This window comes from Capra hircus, chromosome 19 (genome assembly GCF_001704415.2).
Source record: "Capra hircus breed San Clemente chromosome 19, ASM170441v1, whole genome shotgun sequence".
NCBI classification, from domain to species: domain Eukaryota; kingdom Metazoa; phylum Chordata; class Mammalia; order Artiodactyla; family Bovidae; genus Capra; species Capra hircus.
In genome coordinates, this window is record NC_030826.1 from 30,755,682 (window position 1) to 30,763,661 (window position 7,980).

Consider the following 7,980-nt stretch of genomic DNA (forward strand, 5'->3'; position numbering starts at 1 on the left):
GAGACGGATGATGAGAAATGGACGAGAATGGTGAAACAGCCTCTGCCACCTCGGTGCCCTGTGTGTCCCTGCTCTGGGCACAAAGTCAGCACAATTTAAGAGGTGTGGCTTTTCCTCCATGCCCTCCGGACCTCTCTGAATATTGAGGTCACCTGATACATAAGGGATCTCATGCTTCCTGAGCGTTAGGAAGGGAGTGAATGATTTCTGCCAGTATGCAAGCCACACTCCCAGGAGCAGTTAAATCTGGGGGTTTACAGTGACGGGCCGGGTGGGGCCGGGAGCTGCGTGGATTCCCCGGTTTCTATCCTGCTGCCTGGAACGGGATCCACCGGCGCTGTAGATTCAACAGACACCTGAAATGCCATTCCTCAGAATCGAGTCCACCACTCAAGTGGCGGCTTCCCAGACGGTGACCCCCCAACTGCCTCTTCAGGGCCCCCATCCTGAAGCAGTTCATCTTAGATCACTGGGATAAGGGTCCGCCTCTCAGAGGACAAAGGAGAATGCTGGGAGGCAAAGCCCAGCACAGGAACAAGATCCCTGCTCAATAGGAAGCATTTCTTATTTTTTTTTAATACATTCTTTAAAAAAAAAATTTTTTTTCTATTATGCTTTATCACAGGATATTGAATATAGTTCCTTTTGCTATACACTAGGACCTTGCTGTTTATCCATCCTACATGTAATAGTTTGCATCTGTTAATCCCAGACTCCCAGTCCAGCCCTCTCCCTTCCCCCTACTCCCTTGGCAGCCATGAGGCTGTTCTCTGTGAGTCTGTTTCTGTTTGTAGATACGTTCATTTAGATTCTACATGTGCATGATATCAAAAGGTGTCTGTCCTTCTCTTTCTGACGTACTTCATTTTGTGTGATTAAATAGGAAGCAAATCCAAACGAGAGGGGATATACGTGTACTTGTGGCTGATTCACTTTGCTGCACAGCACAAACTGACACAGCAGTGTAAAGCACTGCTTTATACTCCATTAAAAAAAAAAAAACATGTCGTACGGATATGTCATGGAATACTTTTTGTTTAGTCACTGTTAGACTCTTTTGTGAGCCCATGGACTGTAGCCCATCAGGCTCCTCTGTCCATGGAATTCTCCAGACAAGAATACTGGGGTGGGTTACCATTTCCTTCTCGAGGAGATCTTCCCCACCCAGGCATTGAACCCAGGGTCTCCTGCGTTGCAGGCAGATTCTGTACCACCCAGCCACCAGGGAAGCCCACTGGAATACTACTCAGCTATATAGAAAAGATGAGGGGATTAAATAATGCCGTTTGCAGCCACATGGATGCCATGGAAGCATCTCTTTATTCATTCCACTCCTGGACTTTAGGCAGAGGGTGCAGGTAGCACATGGGGGCTGCTGCTCTTGGCACCGTTGAGCGTCTTGTCAGACTGGACCCCACAGAGCTGGACGGGGACCACAAGGTGTCTGCAGGTAAAGCACTGCTCTCTGCGGGAGTCACAGCCCGGCGGTGAGGGTGAAGAGCTCTCCAGGAGACTCAGGAAGGCGTGCTGCCCACCTATAGGGCCCAGGACAGCACAGAGCTCTCCCTGACCTGCGTTCCCATCTGAGTGCTCTGAGGGCCTCTGAGGTTACTCAGCTAATTCACGGAGGGCCATTAACCAGAGGTGACGCCTGACGCCACTGCAGAAGCAAAACAAGAATTCAGCTGCGCCAAGCCCGTTGAAATGTTCAGACGCACACACAATTGCAAAACCAAACGAGACCCCAAATGCAGCAGTTCCAAGGGCAATTAGACTAAAAGCAAGAGATTAGGTTCGAATTTAGACTTTGCTGATTAGATATGAGAATGGAGCAAGTTGCCAGATAAAATACAGGAGGCCCTGTTAAACTTGAATTTCGAATAAATTTGAATAATCGTTTAAGGGTGCCCCACGCAATGTTTGCTAAATTTGGCCACCCTGGCACTCCAGAAGTTGAGGTTATCGGTTGCGAGGTAGATAATGGGGTGACCTTTGTCAGCGTTGATGTGACATTGAAAAGAACTTTGGGCAGGTCTTTCCCTAAGTGTGTGTCACTCTTGGAGACAGGAGCTATGTCCTTTGGAATTGTAACCCACAGTCCCTAAGGCCCGGGCTATGAGTAGGTGAACTGTGTGTTGAATTGGGTATAATGATTAAATGATGTTTAGGTGGCCTTTTGAGCAGAGCAGCTGATGGGAAAGGTGGCTAAAAACAAGATTGCAAAGATTATGCAGCTCCCTGAAGGGTCTGCTCCTGGCTGTTCTCAGGGAGGAGTCCAGGGTTGGAATCAGACATGGCAGCAACATGGAATCTGAACATTATCAGAGCAGAGGTGTGGGGGACGTTCATGATAGAGGATTAGTGATTAAGTGGCAGGATAGCTCCCCTCCCCAGATTATAAAAATCATTTTTGTGTATTGGAAAACTGAAGCAAAACACTACAGAAAAATACCGATTGAATTCATTCATAGCCTCACAACCTAGAGATAACCATAATTAATATTTAATTCTATGCTTATAGTATTTCTGGTAAGTATATACACATATAAGGACATGTGTCCATATTTAGAAAATAAAACTCATACTTCATATATAATTTTTATCTACCTTTTTGCAAAATATTTTATTGTAGGCATTGTTCATGTCTTTAAATATTCTTTGAGTATGTAATAATCAAGTTTTCCAGTAACATTTACTAATTAATGCATCATTTCTCTAGTTTCTTGAAAATTTTCTTCCATCATATGCTTTTTTTGTGGCTTTCTGTTCTCTCCTGTGGTGCTCTTTATCCTGTGATATTACCAGGTTTTTCTGATGAGTGTAATCTTGTAAACAGTTTAGCCATGTCTCTGCATTGCTCCTCTTTTAAGTAAAATTGCCTGCATTTTTCTTTTGTGTTTCCGGATAATCTTCAGAATATAACATTTCCAAGTTATAAAATAATGTCATTCTGAAATCTATTAGAAAAGCCTTCAAGTTACCTGATATTAGAGGGAAGAATTACATTTATAAAATAATATCTTTCCTTCTAGGAATAAAATTTACTTTACTACTATTTTACTTTACTACTTTCTTTACTACATTGTAAATGTATTTTTTAACAGAGTCCCTTAATGTTTCTCTTACAGTTCATTCCTAGCTATTCTGAGTATTTTTTTATTCCTTTGAATAAATCTCTTTTAAAAAATGCTACTTGACTTTGAAATTTTAAAAGTTTTGCGGAGACTTAGTTTGGGCTTCCCTTGTGGCTCAGCTGGTAAGAATCTGCCTGCATTGTGGGAGACCTGGGTTTGATCTCTGGGTTGTGAAGATCCCCTGGAGAAGGGAAAGGTTACCCACTCCAGTATTTTGGCCTGGAGAATTCCACGGACTGTGTAGTCCACGGAGTCGCAAAGAGTGGGACATGACTGAGCGACTTTCACTTTGTGCTTTTTTTTTTTTCACCCAACGTTCTATATAACTTTTTAGTGCAAGTAGATTTTTAATAGATTCTTTTGATTTTCCAAGGAGAAAAATCCTTCATCACCTGGAAATGACAAGTTGGTCCTGTTGCCACTAAAGCTCACTCTCTTTTCAGTCATTGGCTTTATTGCTCTGGGTCAGTCAGTCAGTCAGTTCAGTTGCTCAGTCATGTCCGACTCTTTGCGACCCAATGAATCGCAGCACACCAGGCTTCCCTGTCCATCACCAGCTCCCGGAGTTCACCCAGACTCACGTCCATCGAGTCAGTGATGCCATCCAGCCATCTCATCCTCTGTCGTCCCCTTCTCCTCCTGCCCCCAATCCCTCCCAGCATCAGAGTCTTTTCCAGTGAGTAAACTCTTTGAGGTGGCCAAAGTAGTGGAGTTTCAGCTTCAGCATCATTCTCTCCAAAGAAATCCCAGGGCTGATTGCCTTCAGAATGGACTGGGTAGAACTTCCAAAAATTAGTGTGTAATTGTGGTGATGGCAGATGTACCCGATTCTAGTGAAAACTCCTCAGCTGCTTCACCATTGCATGTAATCTCCACTGGGTTCAAACATATCCTTTTTCCTTACATCAATTTTTTTTTTGATTTGCTAATACTGGTATTTGATTCTATCTAATACTTTTTTTCTTATGATACTTAGAAGATTTCTGCCCCCTGGCCTGTTTATGTAATATATTTTAATGGTAGCTTTAACACACCCTTTCATTCTTGGCCTCGAATATTATTTTTCGATGTCATATCAGACTCACATTCCTAATGTTTTCTCTCTGTATAATGGGAACAGAGTTTGTGTTTTTCTTCTCTCATGCTGTGGTTGTCAAGTTTTAGAACCAGGGTTAAGATAGCTTTACTAACTAGGAAGCTTCAGATCTTCTCCCCTTTCAAACAGTTTACAGAGTCCGAGAATTATCTGTTCTTAAAAGTTGGAAAAAATTGTTCATAAAAACATGTGAGTCAGGAGCCTTTTTTGGAGGTGAGCCTTTGACACTTTCAATTTCTTCCTTTTTTTTTTTTTTTTTTTTTTCTATTCAGGTCATCTGCTTTTATCCTGAGTCCCTTTTGGTCATTTCTGTTTTCCTAGAAAATCATCGATTTCATTGAGATTTTCAAATTGATTAGCATAGAGCAGTAACCTAATGTTCTCTTACAATGCTTTTAAACTTTTGTCCACAGCATCATTCCCTCGTGACTGATTTTGTACATTTATTTTTTCTCTCTTGTTTCAATTAGCTGTGTTGAGTTTGTTCACGTTATTGGTCCAGTTACAATACTAATAAGGTCCAAATATTAGAACCCTGGGTATAGATATTGACGAGGAGATTTGAGCATCTGTGGATTTTGGTCTCCACAGAAGGACCTGAATCCAGTACCAAGGGATGGCTGTTGTTCAAAATTACAGTTTTTCCCCTCAAAAGTACAACAGCTATTTATCCAATATCTTATCTTAATTTTATAAGATTGAGTTTGTGTTATTTTAACTGGCATTACTAATTTACAGGGTTGGGTTTTTTTTAAAGCATAGTATGGCTTTTTAAAATATTTATTTATTTGTCTGTGCCAGTCTTACGTGTGGCCTGGAGGATCTTTAGCTGTGGGATATGGGATCTAGTTCCCTGACCAGAGATTGGACCGGCCCCCCTGCATTAAGACTGAGGACCACCAGGAAAGTCCCATAGTGTGCTTGCTGCTGCTGCTAAGTCGCATCAGTTGTGTCCGACTCTGTGCCACCCCATAGACGGCAGCCCGCCAGGCCCCCCCGTCCCTGGATTCTCCAGGCAAGAACACTGGAGTGGGTTGCCATTTCCTTCTCCAATGCATGAAAGTGAAAAGTAAAAGTGAAGTTGCTCAGTCGTGTCTGACTCATAGCGACCCCATGGACTGCAGCCTACCAGGCTCCTCCATCCATGGGATTTTCCAGGCAAGAGTGCTGGAGTGGGGTGCCATTGCCTTCTCCGATGATATGTTTAGGTGATGTTATCCTAAAATTTCCACTTTGGGGAAGAAATATACTAAGGTTGGCTAAATAAGTGTATCATCAGTTTGTATTAATATGTCATGAGCATGTTAAAATAGAGAGGATTCCCATCTTTAGTGTTGAGATTTGGTATGCTTATAGTATCATTAGTTTTAGTACTTAAATTCATTATAATCTTAATTATTTGTGACTTCCTTCATCTGTAAATGACCAAGAATAGTATATTATTGTGTTTCTATTGCTTTCTGCTTGTATTTTTAATTGATGTTCTTTATATACTTTAATTTGATGTTCTCAGTTGTGTGTATGTGTTATATTTTCATGGCGAAGTGTTCTTCTTGAAATATAATGGGGCATAACACTATTCCTTTTCTTCTGTGTAAAGTATTGCATCTTTCATTTTACTTCAGTATAAATATTTGTAATTGTCTGTCTTTATCAGTGTTGGTGAATCTTTCTCAGCTTTACTTTTAGCTGTTCTGAGTAATTTCACTTAAAATATGTCTTTAAGGAAACGGACTAATAATACCTACTTCTTATAGCAGTTTTAAGGGTTCAGTGAGATAATACAATTAAAACTAGTGTAGTATTTGGCACATAGGAAATGCTCATGAAATACCAACTAATGCTAGCACTAAACAGCATACACTGAATTTTTCAAACAAAATGCTAGTTTAAAAATTGTAATCAAAGAGGATGGCCTATTTGATTTTATGGTCACATGGTTTATTTAGGCACTTTTCAAAAGAGTAAGTCTATAGCTTTCTTATAATTGTATTTATTTGTTTTTTTGGCTGTGCTAGGTCTTTGTTGCTGGGCGGGCTTTTCTCTAGTTGCAGAGAGCGGGGGCTGCTCTCTCGGTACGAGGGCTTCTCGCCTTCGTGGCTTCTCTTGCTGCAAAGCACAGGCTTTAAGGGTGCGTGGGCTTCAGTAGTTGCAGCACTTGGGCTCAGTAGTTGCAGCTCCTGGGCTCCAGGGCTCAGGCTCAGAAGCTATGGCGCACAGGCTTAGTTGCTCTGCGGCACGTGGGATCTTCCCAGACCAGGGACTGGGACTGTGTCTCTTGCATTGGCAGAAGGGCTCTTTACCACTGATCCATCAGGGAAGCCCTCTTTAGGCATGATTCTTGACATCTTTCTATTTTTTATACTCCCCTTGGTCTCTCCTTGTTTGCTCACTTTACTTTCTCTTACGTGTTCAGGTACTGTGATAAGTACTCTGAACGCTACTGCAAGCAAAATGTTCTTGTCCTGACCTCAGGCAGCTTATACTCCAGCAGGCAAACACGGATGAAGTCATCCTTCAAACTGCATGAAATTCCAGCCACAGTTAGAGCTGCGATGTGCATCGTGAAAGTAAAACCAGAAGTGCCACCTTGGACTCGTGTAAACATTGACAAGGCACTTTTCGTACATTACATCTCATGAGAAGAGTGATGCTGGTAAAGAGGTCTCTCTCAGTGGGGTGAGATGAAAGGATGGAGGGTTAATTCCTTCATGATAAACACCTATGTGTAAAATGTCACAGACAGCTCACTGCCATCTCTCCTATTAGGATATAGAGAAACATCGACTTCTGATGGATTTCACAGTTCCCTGAATCCCCTTGGGAGTTTCAGAATTACATGAAAAAATTCCAGGATTGCCCTAGAGGACTTTTCAATTTTCCAAGGTGCCTTGGCCTGGGAAACATTGACCCATGAGGCTGCACAGCTGTTTGTAGGAGGACAGTCCTCCTACTAGACATTGTGGAATGCCTAGTGACAATGCTGGCCTCCTCTCACTAGATGCCAGTAGCATGCACCCCATCACAACCACAACCACTTCCAGACCTTGCTGTATTCACCATATCTTCTATTTTCTGTCGTTCTGATGCTTGACATCCGGGGTCTTGCTAACTCTGGAAATGTTCCTCCAAATACTGGTTAGCTAATTCTTAGAAATAATAAATAGGTCACCCACAGGCATACTTTTCAATTACAAATCCACCAAACCTGAGCCCACACTCCAGCTACCTTTTGTATGGAATTCCCACACTTCAGACCACTATCCACCTGCTCTGCTCATTACAGGACCAGGTATCAGACAATTAGGGACACCCCTATGCCCCCAGAGCCTGGTGAAATGATTCACGCTAAATCCAATTCTAAACCTGCTTACCCTGCCTCTCGTTCCTTCCCATGGAAACCCCAGTAAAGGCTCGACTCCATGGTTCCCCTTCTCCTTTTGTCCCCTGATTGACCCTGGTGCTTTCCCGGTTGACTCCCACCATGGTGTGCCCCCTCCTCTTGGGAACTGTGTGTAATAAACTGTCTTTTACAGACATTGTTTTCTGATCTCTTGGCCATCTTGTACCTCAAATCTGCTATGAATGCACTAAATTTAAAGCACTTCCCAAATGTCTTTTGGTGCAAAATTGCCCCAAGGTGAGAATGATTGGGTTGACTTGACACCTGAACAGCTGTATCTTTTTTTTTTTAAAGAAAATTATCTAGGTGATATGAGAGCAACAAGTTTGGGGAAACTTAACCTTTAG